Here is a 16,797-nt window from a genome sequence, read left to right as displayed (position 1 = left end):
TTATTTTCACATATCCAAGATGAGTTTTCTCCCACTGTATTTATTGCAACTTGTCAAAATCCAGTGATAGTGTATTGCATAGCTAGAACAACTTAGGTATATCCCAGTTTAGATGGCAGAGTAAAGCAAAGTCGTATGTGTTGAAAACCAGTATTATTTCCATTTCAGGCAGTGTGAACAAATTTGATTTTATGTCTTTGACTATTCATAAGACATAGTAATAAGGAAAAAGATGTAAAAAAGTACAGATCAATGAACTTATTTAGATAATAATTTAGATAGTGAATTTTCATATAGGTCAAGTATCACGTGAGTTGTGCTTCACAGGCATTTTAAAATGCTTATAATTATCATTCTGTCCAATCTGCATGCTTTGTCATACATGAAATAAAACCTGTGTGGATTCTGTGCGATAGTATTCTTGCAGTGTATTCCAAACAGCAAAATGATAATAATAATAGTTAATAAATCAATCAGTGGTCAGTTTACTAAAGCTTTCTACTCAGATACCTGAGATTTTCTGATGCTCAAGCCAGCATCTTGCTTACTCTTGCTATTAAATAACATACTTCTGTGATTTATTTTGTTGCTTTCTAATTAATAAAATATACCAAGTGAGAATGTTTGATCATATGAGGGCTGAATCTCCGTACAGGCAAGTAACATGCCAGCAGTAATGTAAGGCATATATGAAATACTTGTGAACTACATGAATCAATCATGCAAGTATCAGCAAACATTGTTCTTTGTTTTCTTTAATCTACCTTAGCTGTGAACAAATAATCAAATTTTTAATATGGTCAATGGCAGATTTGGATCTGAAACTTGCAATTGAAATTCCAGTTGTACAATTGTACTGACCAGAACAACTAACTGTATAATTCTTGTCAATCATTTGACTAGGACAGTGTATTGGCTTCATGTATTTTTTAAAAAATCAAAAGGAAATTAATCCTCCCCCTCCATGCCTCCAACTGTGTATTCAGAATTATTCAGATTGTTTATTGGAAATGTCAGCTTATCTTGTCTGAATAGAGCATTTCTATCGTATGTAGTCTCTGAACTACATGTACTAGTTGTACACAAATTCAGTGGAAACAAAACAGTTTTTATTTTGTTTAACCATTTGACATTTTCTTTAAATTTGCATAATTAATAACCTAATTAGACTGAAATTAATACACTAATTTTTACACTTTATAAAAAGAATATTTTGCCAAAGTAGCATCCAAAGTTATAATGCATTGATGTTTTTCATTTAAGGCTAGTCAAATGCTTCTCAGGACTATGGACAAGAGGCAAAGAAGAGGCTTCTTTTGTTCTAGAAGAAGAGGTTCTGTTGTTCTAAGCAGTTATCTGGAAACCAAAATCTTCCCTACACCTGGAGAAGCTCCATTTTCTCCAAGTGCTAGAGTTTTCAGCAGGCAATTCCTAGTGGTCCCTGACCTTTTATTTCCTGTCATGTACAGCACTGTTAAAATCTTGATAGAATTGGGAAACTCCATAAACCTAATTAGTTGTGGGACTTGCAGACAGAATTCTCAAGGAAATACACAGGCGAGTGATCTTGTGTTGCCTCTAGTGGAACTGGCCGTGTTTACTAGCTGCTGTCCAGAAGCCATCTAGTCATTAACACAGCTCTGCTGAGGCAAGATGTTTTAGTTTGGGCATAAGGCCATACTAAAATGGATCTATAGCTTCCAGACCACATCTGGCTTGTGTCTGTGAGCTCAGAGAGCTGGCAGAGGAGCTCTCAGATGTCTTAGGCAAATGTGTGGGGCAGATTTATATATGCTTCTTTGTATCCTGCAGGGAAGACAGGCATCCTGTTAGATAAGCATATAATGTTTAACCCCAACTAAAACACAGCAGGGGAGAGAAATACAACCTCTTAGGTCAGTTCTGAACATTCTAAGGCCTATTCTAAAATCCCTCAGCTTCTTGGGATTATTCATAGTCCTCATTGCCAAGTTAAAGGGCAAAATTATTTGTGGACAGGATCTCAGGTCTTTTACTTGAAACTATTCCATGTAAAGTTGGACTAATTGCAGAGAGGAAAACCAAGCTCATCAATTGTGTAACATTCAGAGTTGTTTGTGTGTTAGGTGTTTCACATAAAATGAGACAGCTTTTGTAAGAGATAATGAGTCTCCATCTGGAATAGCTGTAGCTTTTAATAGTCTGCATATTTCTTTACATGATAAGTAAGAGTTGCAAACAGGAATTTAACAGAAAAATATTGTAGAAACTATATTGTAATTTGCTTGTGTCAGCATACAGAATACCTAGATTTTTTGTTCATTAAAATGAAAATTTTAGGAATTCAGGGAAATAAACACACGGCAGTTATTTGCTTGTCACAGATTTATACAGCTGAGTGGTAAATCTGTTTCTTTTCATTATGCCAACTGTAGTTATGGACTCAGGGTTGAATCCTGCAATAGTGATTTTAACCTATATCAATTCTGCATTTTGCCCCAAGGCTCTCATGCAAATTTACAGTATTTCGAGAACTGAAAGCTCAAAGTGGCCTTTATGAAACAATTTAATAGTAAATACCTACAAGAATGTTTGGCTTTGAACACTTAATATAAAAAACTCCCTAGCAGCCAATGTGACAGGCTCAATACTGAAGTCTTTACACTGGTAACCATGCCATTCCTATTGGCTTTCATAATGTAAGTAGAGCACGATCAACTCCTTTGTGAAATTGTCCATGAATATAAAGTACCTGACACGTCTGACTTGCACTCTTCTATGGAGTTTAATACCCTGCAGCAACACTTAAACCTTGAGAGCTGTTATTCTTCTAATGTCTTTCCCACCATCAGGAATCTGTCCTTAACACGGCACTTTGGTTAATTCCACAAGTTTATAATGCAGTTTTGCATTTGAAACACATTAATTTGGGATTAAATAGAATAATGAATGCTGAATGTACATGGAGGAGAATATATATTTCCTTTTGGTTTTACGTTGAAAATAATAGCTTCACAGGAAAGTGCTCTCAGGTGCTATTTGATTACAGAACCAAGGTACTGTTGCAAAATGATGTAAAAGTATCTCAGGCAAAAGGATATATCTGCTTCCAGTTGCACATTCACACTGAATGAATGGAAAGTTTGAATAAAATAAAAAATTACCTAACTTAAGAACCTTAAGAAAACTTCCACTGACATGAATCTGTGCAGTCCTTTTCTCTTATTACGTACATTTATAATGTTTTACACACGAGGCAGTCATCTATTTATGCTAAGCAGACATGACACTGGGAGACCACCATACACTGTTTATAAAATATATTGTGTATTAAGCGTATGTTAAAGCAGGAAACGTGCAGGAAGAAATTGAAGAGTCTTGGTTAGAAGAAAGTGATTTTTTCCTTTCTGTCATAGTGTGTGGTGGTTTTCTGCTTTTGATCAAGTAGATAAGGCCAGCAGGTTCCAATAAAACATATGTTTGATAAAATATATTAATTACTGGAAACCTAAAAGGCTATATTCTAAGGTTCTTGTTTCAAGATATGCAAAAGCTTGGGCAGAGTCTGCCTGGTAAGTTTATGTGGTGGTAAAACAGAATCCGATTCAAGCTATGTATCTGCAATCCTCAGTAACAGGATTGGCAATAGGTGCAGACCAGGCACTTGTAGAAAGAGAGATGTCACATTTTGTTATTTAAACTTGAGCTATGTCTTCCTGATGCAGGGAATGAATAGACATGTTTTACTGCTGCAGCTCATAGTTGATGTTTATGAAAGTCTGATGCTGTACTTCAGGGGAAATGGATGCTCATAACTGCACACTCGTGCCTACAGTTTAAACTGGCACAATAGTCCCAAATAGTGCAATTGGATTATGAATCTTTAAATTAAAACATTAGGTGGATGTTCAGAATTATACAGAATAATTTACGACCAAATTAAAGTTAATAAATGTGGTTTTATTCATGGAAAAAATCCAGCATATGTGCTATGCTGTAAAAAAAATATTATTTTACTATTTACTTCTATGAAGTGTGAAACTGCATGCATTTTTTGGACAATTTTTTTATAAGCATAACATTTGGCTGCACAATTGTACAGGAAAGATAGGATTATTAAATTCTAAGACAAGAGCACCATGTTTCATTCTGAGATAAACTACTTTCAAAGGTTAAAGTGTAGCTTTACTATAAAATCTGTGTACAGAAGAACATGTAATTGCAAATTGCTAGGGATAGATCAGTAAGCTGGTTTGATTCATTCATAATACCTTGTTTTCCAAAGTGTAAAACTTACTGATGTTTTCAGAATAGCTGAAGTTGGAAGGGACCTCTGTTCTCTAGAGCAACAGATGATTCTTCACTAACCTGTTATGAATCAATTTAAAATCATCCTATTATTTAAAAGTAATAAATAGATTTGAAGAAGAGTTAGAAGGATAAAAAAATGGGAAGGGAAGGGAAGGGAAGGGAAGGGAAGGGAAGGGAAGGGGAGGGAAGGGGAGGGAAGGGGAGGGAAGGCCTCCATATTTTAATAATAGGAAGAGGAAATAGGCAGCTCTGATTGTGTCATTAGAACAGTGGGAAGAGAGCGAAAGCTAACTGTCCATGCTTACTTTTAGTGAAGACGATGAAGCTTGTCAATATGCTGGCAATTGGTAAACATAGTCTAGAATTGTATTTTCTTGTGTAGTGCATTTTTTTTTTGGGTGATTGTTTCAATTAAAACTTCAGCAGAAACAAACTCTTTTATTCTATATCTTGAAAAACATTGAAAACATTTCAGTAGCCTAAAAATACATAGTGCAATTCTCAGAGCAGTAGAGCAAGATCAGCTCAAATTGATGAGTAAAATAAGTATAAATTAACCTAGATGATTTTTCCTGAAGAGATTATGGAGAGTTCACAGAACGCCTTCCAGCAGTTCATTGCATGTAGCAGAGGGGAAAGAAGAGAGAAGCAAAAAGCATCTGGGGAATGCGCATTATCCAAGTAACACAACTGGACTTCAGGGAGGATGTCTACAGTGTGCTGGCTGGGTTTGTGTGTGGCACATCCAGCAACAGCTGCTAAAGGTGCAACTACTGCCAGATGACACTATGGTCTGTGGAAATTGAATGTATGGGGTAGAGAAATTACTGCAGGAGGGAAGCAAAATGGAGCAGCAGGAGAGGAACTGCCTCTATACCCTGTTCCAGGAGTAAATATTGTTGTTAATGAGCTCATTCCTCTTTCACTATTCCAGGGAATTAAGTGCTAATGCACCAACAATTGACCCTTCAATTGCACAATATTTTTGCAAGATTTTATTTTGAGAACTGTGATACGTTCTCAAAGGTAGACAAGTTGCCCTGGCTGAGGGCCACTTTCTGCTGACTGCTTCTGTGTGCTAACCATAGATACTTTTACAAACTTGATTGTGTAATGAATAGACCAGATAGCTAAAGATGGCCTAAATGTACCACCAGAAACCATCACAGCCAGTAGATTGTTTACACAAGAGGAGGTAGATGAGTAGTTATCCTGCATGCATGGGTTTGCAGATGCTACGGGGCTGAAGACAGATTTTGCAGAACATTCCATGACTGAAGTGATTTAAATAACAGCTCAGTTCTTACCCTCATTCATTCTTGCTTTACATCCAGTTATTCGTCCTAAGGCTGAAAGGAAAGCCTTCAGGTGAAATCCTGAATCTTGTGAAATGTGTGATCATTTTACCTCATTGGCTATAATGAGAACAGATTTTCACATTTGAAGCTTAAAAAATCAGTTACAATAAGGAAGTTACATTTAAATGATTCTCATTGCTTTTAAAGGTAGCAGTGAGTTTTATGAGGTCTAGTTTATAAAGAATTATTTCATAGAAGTATTCAGTTATATACGTTTAATGTTACAATTCCCCACTTTACTATAAAATTCAAAAATTCAAAATTTAATTTTTTTTTTGTGTGTGTGAGAAAAGGATCTAATTATAACTTGTATTTAACTGCAGCGAGAAGTGTTAACAATACAGGCAAGAGAACTTCCAATACACTACATATGGAATCAATTTTAGGACTGAAATTAAATAACGTTAGCTATTATGTAGAGTAGCAGAAGACTTTAACACAAATAGTTCTCCCATTTTTGAGCCATCCCAGTGATGTATTTGCTTTCAACATCAACCTGTGACCTTCAGATCACGTCACTCAGTGCGACACCTGCTATGTTCTTCAAAACCTCCAGGGACTGTAACTTTATCACTCCATGGGCATCCTTTCTTAATGCCTCACTACTCTTTCTGAGAATAAATGTTTCCTAATATCAAACCTGAACCTCTCCTTGTGCAACTTGAGGCCGTTCCATCTCAACCTATCACTATTACCTGGGAGAAGAGGGCAACTCCCACCTCATCACATCCTCTTTTCAGGAGCTTGTAGAGAGTGATAAGGTCACACTTGAGCCTCCTCTTCATGTGTAAACTTTGTCATTATTTTGATATATATATATATATATTCTTTCATAAAACCACATTGTTCCTAATTTAGTTTCCGAAGCAAGGACTGTACTTTGATTCAAGCAGCAAAATCCAGTAGCTGGTGGAAAATTATGTCTTTGAGCATGAAAGACTGTCATGTGCATTTTACTGTCTAACTGAAAACAGAAATTGTGTATTACAAGCAACATTGTGACATTCCCTTGGTAGGTGTAGTAGAAATTGTAGGTCATGGCCTGCAAGTGATAGAGCACCTGGTGGGAAGGCAGGGCCAATCCAGGGAACTCAGGTGCATGCAATGTCCCTGAGTGACTGAAAGAGGTAGAGTCAGGATCCACGCCTTCCCAGATCTCATTTAAGGGTTGGCAGTGAAGGTAAAGTTATCACTGCCTACCTGAGACCTTCTAAGAGTAAGGAGTTTTGGTTTTGGTTTTGGTTTTGGTTTTGGTTTTGGTTTTGGTTTTGGTTTTGGTTTTGGTTTTGGTTTTGGTTTTGGTTTTGGTTTTGGTTTTGGTTTTGGTTTTGGTTTTGGTTTTGGTTTCTCACTTCCTTCTTTGTTTCTGTGGTCATGGTTCAGTGAATGAAACCTAGCTTCCCATAGCACAACTGTTTTCTTCAAAGGAGAATTTGAACCATTCCACTACTTGCAAGTAAGAGAAATCAATTGTCTGTCTCTTCACACCCATTACTAAAGATAAATAGCTATTGGTTCTTCAAGTAAAGTAATCAGTGGAATGAGAAATCATAAATCGACAGCTATGGAAGCTGTGGTTTATTTGTTTGTGCTAAATATCCTTTGAAATACTTGTGTGAACATCATGCATGTACAATATCAATCTTGCCTGTGGGTTCTGATGGTAGAAGGCCATGGCTGGTTTTAAGTAGTGTTATCAGCTATAGATGTTTTAGCACTTCCTGCTAAAATGTAATAAGAAAAACGTGTCTGGTGGTAGCTGGCCTATAGCATCTATAAGTAATTCTAAGGTAAAATCAGTAAAGCTGTAAGGATGGAAATGGCAGGGGTAAATGAACTTGTCTTTTGAGCTAAAATTTACAAAAGTCGAAACTTTTGATCTGCTGTAATGAACAGTGAGTATCAGGGCTAAGGAGAAGGGAAATAGGTTAGTACTGACTATAAGCAGATCTTTATTTTCAGTTTTCAGACTGCATATGTGTTTGCCAAGAATACTGCAAATTCAGCAGAACATACATCTGAAGCAACTATTTCTTCAGTGGAGATTAGTCACTCTGTCCCTTCAATTTTTCTCCATTTTACAAGCACCATGTTTTGATTTACTGAAATAACATTATGGTTGTTTCACAGCATGTTTTTCTATTTACTGTTTGAAATGTAAGCCTTATATATCAGAAGACAAAGGGATTATACTATCTTTAATCAAATTTCTGAGTTTTATTAGTATTGCAAATGTGAATGACGATGTTCCCAGGGATTGCGAACAGCAGAGTAGAATTCTGAATTTATATTCAAATAGTATCAGCTTCAAGTTTTCTGAGGGTAGAGGATTAAAACAATGTGACAGAACACCTCTGTGTAGTGTAGACTTAAGGTACAATGGAGGCTATGTTTCTATTTGGAAATTTATTATCTCTGAGGGTTTTAAGGTAGAAAGCATAAGAGCCACATTGAATAGCCATATATTGCTAACTTATTTTGTTTTCTCAGTTTTAACTTGTTTGTTTGGTGCTCTTGCTAGACAGAGTAGAACTTTGCTAATGTTATCCCATGAGATAGTCAAGCCTTTGTATGTAGATTAACTAAAAAGTGTAATGGCAAGAGCAGTTCTTTTGTTGTTGCTCTGCTTATCAACAACAAGATATTAATTTTCATATTGTAATGTGTTTCTTAAAAATAGAAATGCTAAATTACCATTAACAGAAAAAACAACAATGCACTGCTTTAATTTCAGTGCTGGATAAGCAAATGGAAAAAGTTTGTTTTTTAAGTCAACTGGTATCTTATTAAATGAAGATCCCAAGATCACAACTCTGATACTTATCAGGTGAATAACTGCATCAATGGATAAGGAAAGAGACACTGATGTCATCTATCTGGACTTCAGTAAGGGCTTTGACATGGTACGCCACAATATCATACTTTCCAAATTTGAAAGATAAGGATTTGATGGGGGGGGACTGTTCGACGGATTAAAAAAAAAAAAACTGGTTGCAGGATCAAATTCAGAGCATGCTGGTCAGTGGCTCTCTGTCTGGATGCAGATCAGTGATAAATGGTATCCCTCGCAGATCAGTGCTAGGACCTAGGTTCTTTAATATCTTCATCAATCTTTTAAAATCTTCATCAGCAGTGGGGTTGAGTGTACCCTCAGCAAGTTTGCAGATGATGAAACCAAGCTGTGGGGTGTAGATGACATACCTGAGAGACAGGGTGCCATCTGGAGGGATCTAGACTGGCTCTAGCAGTGGGCCTGGTAGAATCTCATGAGGTTCACTAAACCCAGGTGCAAGGTCTTGGGTTGAGCAAACCTCTGCTACCAATACAAGCTGGGGCTGAAATGATTGAGCACAGCCCTGCTGAAAAGAACCTGGGTGTACTGGTGGATGGTAAGCTTGACATGAGCCAGCAATATGCCCTCACCACTCAGAAGGCCAACTGAATCCTGGGCTGCATTAAAAGATGTGTGGCCAGCAGGTGAAGGGAGGTGATACTGTCCCTCCACTCTGCGAAAATGATCCAAGGGATGGAACACCTCTCCCATGAGGACAGACTGAGAGAGCTGGGGCTGGTCAGTCTGGAGTAGAAAAAGCTCTGCAGAGACCTGAACGTTCACAAACAGAAGAGATCTTTCGAAGCAAATGATCAGTGATTTTTAGCAGAAGGTTATTAAAATTAGTGGGACCGTCAGACTTGCTTCTAGGCTAAGAATATTGCATGTTATAGGCTATACTTAACAGTCCTAATTAGCAGTCTCAGTAAATTTGAGGGTTATCATATTTTTGCCTGTCATGCATACATGGCATCAGCCATGATAACTGATGCTCTGCTCACCCTTCTCCCGAAAGTGTTTCTACCTCAGTGCAAGAAGAACTTCTATATAACTTCAAACATAATTTAATTTTATGTATATAGGAGGATGCACAGAAGCATTATTCTTGGTCTTGAAGCTGCTGTTTTCAATCTAATGAGAATGCAAAAGCTTAAACTTAAGAGTATTTTACTTTTTTTGCAAAACAACGGTTTTCTAGCACTAAATGATAGTAAAAATCAAGTCCCTGATGAATTCATCTACGCACTTTGTTTAATTAACTTCATGATTTTCAGCCTGGAAAAGGTGAGGTATGCTCATATTCAGGAGCATACCTTGTAATACACTTCTTCCCTCAAATACAACTATTTCTAACAAAAAGACGAGCATTTTGTTAAAATATGGTCATTCTCTAGTAGGAATGCTTTGAAGTCAAGCGTTTATGCATAGTTATATTTACAAATGTCTTGCACAAATATATTACTTCCCAAGATGTATGTTATGCTTCAACAAAATGATTAGTTATGAAATTGTGCATTAATAAAAACAGTTGGTTCTCTTTGTAGCTCAATTCCCTTTGCCCTTACATATATACAGTGATGTCAAATAGCTCTCTGCAGTACTTTTGAATAACTATAACTATGTTATAACCATAATATGTGAATTTATATTATGCATGAAAGGTCATGGCCTATGAGGAAGTCAGTTTCTTTTCATGCGTGTAGTCCTTAAGAGTTAGCACTTAGGGAAGTGAGGCAAAAGGAAAAACAGGCATTGCAAGGAGTGTGATTTAACACCTTGATCCCATAAATAAAAAAGAACACACATATATTACAAGACAGTTGGTGAATAATGGAAAAACATACATGAAAGTTTCTCATAGATCAAGGAAAATGTGAATTCCAACATCAAATAGAGGCCTGGATCTCATAAATGAAAAGTAAAAAACTGTATAATGCCAGTAAGAGATCACCCACATCAGACAGCAGAATTTCCCTCTTTGTGTGAGAAGTGGAAACGTTTACCTTCACGTCTCTTATTCAAAATGTACTAATGTTAAATCATTGTAGAACTTACAGAGAAATAACAGATATTTAACAATTCTAACATGTTGCAACTGGCATAATTTTAAGAGGTATTTCTTCTCTTTGTTTTGTATTTCAGCTAAAAACACTCTGGCGCTCATGCCAGGGAAGTTGCAACTCTTTGAAATACAGCTGAACATTCTGAATAATCAGGCTGAAATGTTGCTGGTTTTCTTGTAAGCAGTAGTTCATTCTGAGGTCCTGAGCCTGTGCTTGCGAGTGAAACCTCATCTTAGAGAAGATTGGGAGAGAATATTTATTAGCCTTACTTAAGGATGTTTTTAACAGAGGTTAAACATTGTTTGTTTGTTAAAAGCAGGTTGTTTGCTTTGGGCAGTTCTGCAGAATAGGAACTGACTGTGGCCTGTGGAGCTGTCATAGGCTGGAAATCATCTGCAGTGCAGGAGCCAGCCAGGAAGGAGCTGGTGAAAATGTTACTGCTGAGTCCACCTGTGCAAGAGCTCAAAAGTAAGTGTTGATATTTTGTGGAAGAAAGACAGCTTGAAAGACACCACTGTTTTACTGTGGCTCTCACATTCAACTTTTCTTCCCTAAATGTTGGTGCCCTACAAACTTTCTCTCCTCCTTGTGGGGACCCTTATCTAGAGCAGCAGAGATTTGAACTGCCATAGATTCCTCTCACCTTCTGGAGATAAGTGGCCTTCATTCTTGTAGATCAGATCTTTCTACCTGTTCTACTGATCTGTCATTTCCCTCACATTTTTCTGATCTGCAAATCCCCCATTCCTTCTCCTGCTTACCTCCCCAGTTGGGTGGTACAAGATGGTAGTAATTGCTCAGCCTGCTTCCAGCCTTACTATGCAGCCTTTTAACTTTTTTGTGTGTGTTTTCCTGTTCTTTCTGATTTTGTTTCTCACACCAAGATTTCTTTCAATGGGCTATGAAGCTTACAAGCCCCCCAGACTTCCTCTGCATGGCAAGCAGCAGTCCTGTGGGGCTGTTAGCCTCATTTCATTGGCATGTACACACTTCTCTAAATTCCATGCAAAAAAAATGCTGAAATGAGCACAGAACAAAAAGAGATATAAAATTCAGTCCCAAGAAAGAAGAGTCATCTATAGATTTCAAACAAACTAGCAAAACCCCCAGGCAGAAAGTACATTAAGACTTTTACATGGCTGAGTAATTTTTCTCCTTTGAACACATACCTCAATCTAACACTCTTATTCTATGACTGTGCCAATCAGAGAGCAGAAGAATTTGTAGTGCTGTATCCCAAGGTTTAGAAGAGACTGAAAGTGACAGGAGGTGGATAAGTCACCTTTGCCTTCTAAATTATGTTACAGACTACCAGCATAGGAATGGATGAATTAAAAAGTAGGCAAAAGTCCTTTTCACATTCTATAAAAATACATGTCTTTTTGATATTTTGAATCTTCAGGTCATGTAGTTTTCAATTCAAGTAATAACTTTTTCTGGCACTTACATTAATGTTTTAAGCAAAACCATTAAAGTCAGGAAATAAATAAGTGAAGGAAGGAAGCAATTATATTTTTACAGGCAAATACCCATAGGTGCCAGCTCCACAAAAATTAACTAGCAGATTTTGAGTCTCACTGTGACAGGGAAAGGGCCAGACAATTTGGCAGATAATGCGTAGGAGCAACATATCCTGCTAAGAAATAGGTAAATGATAATCATTGGCAAAAGAACAAAACAAAACAAAAAAATTGTAACTAGTGTAAAAACTTACAAAATATGCTTTTACTATCATATCTACCAAATAAAATGGATTTTAAAAGCTCTAATATGTATGTGGATGCAAGTTTATGTGCATATATAGAGAGTAAGTAATGGATAGTTATTCACTTATAGGTGCTGCATACTTTTGCTTTTCCTGTTTAAATAAGAAAATTTGGCAGCTTTCACTGTCTTAGCCAGTAACCATGACACCAAGTATAAGCTGTAAAATAAGGTGATCTCCCAGCAATTGCAAATCATTTAGAGCAATTAGAAAACATGCACATCCACAGGATTTATAATTAGCTCACGAGAACAGTTATGAAGCATTGCACTAAGAAAAAAATCACAAATATCCATGTGTATCTGCTTTTACAAAATAGAGTGGATTAAAAAAAATACAGTTTCACATGTATTTTTTTGTTTCTCTGTTTAAAATTTAACATGCTATATAGGTTAGTATGTAGTTACTGGGGTGTTGTTTGTTTTTGTTTTGTTTTTTTTTTTTTTTTTGGATGTTTACGAACAGTTGTTCAAACTAACATTATGAACTGTTCTACAAGTTTAAAGAGTAACAGTAGAGAAAGCTAGCAGTGAAAGACCAGCCCTTATATCCTTTTTACAGAATGTACCTGTCAAGTGCCTAAGCTAGTCTAGCAGTTCTGAACTCCTACAGTTTAGCGTCTTTTTTAACAAGGTTCTGAATGACCTTATTTTTCTCTCTTAAGCAGAGGGTAGCTAAACACAAACTATTAAATTACACGTTGTCCTTGTGAATACCTATCTCTAAAAATGCCAAGCTTCCAAGGCATAAGTGCTGGATTTGTACAAGAAATCTGTGTTTCCAGATTAAAAGGAACCATAAAATAAAAATCCATAACATCATGCATATGATAGCATGAACCAGCAACACCAGTTTCAGTAACTACTACAGTATTCATGTACAACCATTTTACATCATCCTGTAGAGAAGTGATTTGGTGGAGTGTTCAGATAAAAGATCTTTCCTTAGAAAAATTTCTCAGGTGACAAAAACTGTCTTTCAGTACTTGTGGGGACATCAAGTATACATAAGATGGCCTAAGCTAAAATGAAAATGTACTGAAATATAAATTATATTATTTAATATAGATAATATTTTCTAGCACTTAAATACTTCTGTATTCTTTGAGGAATACTATGCATCCTTTTGCCTGTGATGTGGCAAAGAATCTTTCTATGTCTACGATTCTATAGACCAACTCAATCTTCCAGTTTTTAAAGAATAGGGCAGATTCTTTTTTTTTTTTTAAGAGTCCTAATGAAATTAGGATTGTGACCACAGTATTTGGGGCTGGACTATCATCCACCTAACTTTTAAACTATCAGTTTCTGTTAAATTCATAGTTCAATCACTGCATGGTTCATCTTCAGTGCATAGTAAGCTTTACAGTCACAGACTACTGAACTTTCTACTGAGCAAGAAAAATGATAATTTATGATGCAGTGGCAGTTGAATTGTTTGTGATGATGAAGTTACCCTTTGCTGTAAAATTCTCTATTATCTAGCTAACTGGCCACTCACATTTTCAGTACTCAGTGATCTCTTTAATTTATTAATTTCTGCCATTATATCCTGTATCATTCATGCGTGTCTCTGTAATGTTGCCTTGTCCTCTTTTACACTCTGGGTTTTAAAACTATGTAACCAACTCAGAAACACTAACAGTAATAGTCTTTTTTTCATTAGTTATCCTTTTCTTCTATCCGCATTTTCCAATTAGTATCTCAGTAGTAATTTTTAGCTTTCAAGTGGGTAATTCAGATCTGTGAACTGACTTGTTTCCTTGACTACATTTCTTTACCAGTAGATGAGAAATATCTCTACTTAATAAAATGACTTCTTACTAAAATTTTTCTCACCTAGCATTTCTATCTTTTACCCTTAATGATTCAGTTCTTTCTATCTTAACCTTTCATTTGCCTATGAAGGCTCTTCAGATCCTTTCTTTAGATCTACCACCAGCTCATCATTGTTAATGAATTGCACTTTTTCTCTAAACTCCTTTACTAGCTTTCACTTTTTCAACCTTTGTTGTTAGAACAGTAATTTTCTCCTGTTGATCTTTTTTTTTTTTTTACTACCCTCTTCATTAAGCACCATCTGGCTAAAGTTATTACAAATTCACCTCTTGTAAGTATTTTCTCTTGCTGAGAGAGAAAACTCAAAATTGAGTGACCTTGTTGCATTTGCTCTTAAACTTTTTGTCAAATTCCTAGTCCCAAACCCTACTTATCCTCTACACATTTGACTCTTTCAGGACATAGATGCTGGATAAAAGGCAGATTTGAAGGATGAGTGCATTTCTCTCTTTGCACAAGACCCAACCAGCTTCTTCCAAGAGAAAATTGACAACATGTTAAGTAACTTTACTCTTTTTGCTTGTCCTCTCTATCCTTGCTGCAGATGCTAATCTGGTATCCTAATCCAATTGCGTGCCCCAGTGATCTAAATCCTCTACCTGATTTCTCTCCTGCCCACTAGTTCTCTTATTCTTTTCTAAGCCCTTCTCTTTCTCCCTTGTTTTAAGCATGCATAAATGCATGTGTGATCTCTTTGATGTTTTTGTACTTAAAAGCTACATCAATTTAGTAAGCTACATCAATTTAGTAGTTCCAGTTACTAGATCTTTTTCTTTTCTTTTCTTTTCTTTTTTTTTTAAAAAAAAAAACCTCATTAAAAAAACATTATATAGAATGCTCACCAAAAATTCCACACTAAATCCTTCAGATCCACTGATTTAACTCCACAAAAGCCATTCTTACTTAGTGCCACGGTTCTAAATAAATGACATATCAGAACTACTTTATCAATGCCATTTGACTTTGGATCCTGTTGAATTTAGTCTTGAAATTCTGTCCTCATCTTTCTTTCTTTTCTCCCCATTCACTTGTCCCTCATCCCCCAACAGAAAAAGACTAAGTATAATGATTAAGAATGCAAGCAATTTTGGTAAATTGTAATCATAGAAAAGAATTCTTATTCTCAATTCATGTAATATATTACTAAGCAAGATTGTATTTTCTATGCATATTTTGCTTACTAATCCTTGTGTTGATACATGTCATCACTGGCTGAAAGGCTACTTTTTTTGGCCTCCAAGAGTAATGTCTGTAAATTCTCAGAACACTGATATAATTTCGTCATGAAAGGGAAAGGCTATTCAATATCCAATTCTGTTTGAAAAGTGTTTGAGAATCCGTATCAGTCTATCTAGTTATATGATCTGTGTGTTAGGCTATAAAACTGTTTTGGAGGAAGATTAAAAAATTATGATAGTGATCATACTTAATGTACTTAACATATTGTGTGTTTTAAAAAAGAGATGTGTGCTGATGTACATGTTGCAAATAAACTGTTCTTTTAAACCTATCTCATTCACCTCTCTTAAAACACAAATCTCATTACCACTCTTATTTCTTCAGAAATGCTTCATGTTGGGATGAAGTTTGTTGGTTTGCACTTCTTTCCTTATCACTTTAACAAGGTGTTCTTGTGGAAAATAAAGGTTCCTTCCAGCTAGAACTGTTCTATAATTTCATGAAAATCTACAGATGTAATGAACATAATCACTTTACAAATAATGAAGCTATATCCAGGCAAGGGATAGTGCAAGAACTCATTAGTAAATATTCTGTATCTGCTTGTCTCTCTTCTGTCTCTCTCCTTGTTTTTATTTATATGCATGTTTGTGCTGTACAATAATTTCCTGGGTAGAAAACTAGAAAATTCTAAATAAGCTAAACTTCTCTGCATATGCAGGGAGCATGTGCAGATATTGACTTCATTGTTTCATTATCGTGTACTTTCTTAAAAAAGTTCCAAAAGAAATGGAGGCAACTAATAGAAGAACTTAATTTCAACTGATGCAGCCAAGCTGTTTATAAGAGAACACCTTAGATGGTGAGAACAGCTTCCAAACAAGTTTTCCCTTAAAAAACAAAACAAACAAAACAAACAAAAAAAAAAAAACATGCATATATACTTGTGGCTTGTTCTCTGTTTTTGCTTTATTGATGGTGCAAGCGTCACTCAAATGTTCTAATTTTAACTTAACACTTTTTCCTTTGAGGGATCACACTGATAAAGCCTTTCTCATTACTTTTTTTTTTTTTTATATGCCAAAGATCTAGGTACCAAACCATATTAACATAAGCACCTCTATTGATAAATAGCAGCTCTGTTGACCCTGAAATTTTTTTACTGCCAAATTTCAGATTAGCTTGGGCTTCAATATGTATACCTTCCACTTCACCTTATGTGTTTGACTCTCTTTAGTTATCTGTTTGATTTTCTAATTATTTTTAAATTTTGTATGGCTTACATTGATGTTTGAGTTCTTGTGGCCTTTGCTGCATGGGCATGTTTTTTGTTTGTATTCAACTGATTATCTACAAGTATGTCTAGGTCCTTTTCTGCAAAGCTGCTTTCCAGCCATTCAGCACTCAGTCTGCACCAGAGTCTAAGCTCACCCCTAGGTACAGGACACTGCAATTCTTTCTGCTGAACTTC

The 16,797-nt window shown here is 36.0% G+C and overlaps 1 long non-coding RNA gene across 1 annotated transcript; it reads left to right on the top strand.

Annotated features, from left to right (window-relative positions):
• The first annotated feature begins 6,879 nt into the window (after positions 1-6,879).
• Positions 6,880-14,873, top strand: LOC128091209 (uncharacterized). The gene is made up of 3 exons (XR_008211297.1): positions 6,880-7,104; positions 10,882-11,012; positions 14,546-14,873. It is a non-coding gene; the product is annotated as an uncharacterized LOC128091209 (long non-coding RNA).
• The last annotated feature ends 1,924 nt before the right edge of the window (positions 14,874-16,797 follow it).

Source organism: Tympanuchus pallidicinctus, unplaced genomic scaffold (genome assembly GCF_026119805.1).
Source record: "Tympanuchus pallidicinctus isolate F22 unplaced genomic scaffold, pur_lepc_1.0 scaffold5, whole genome shotgun sequence".
Lineage (NCBI taxonomy): Eukaryota > Metazoa > Chordata > Aves > Galliformes > Phasianidae > Tympanuchus > Tympanuchus pallidicinctus.
Note: the sequence above shows the minus strand (reverse complement) of the source record. Positions and strands in the feature narration are given on the sequence as shown.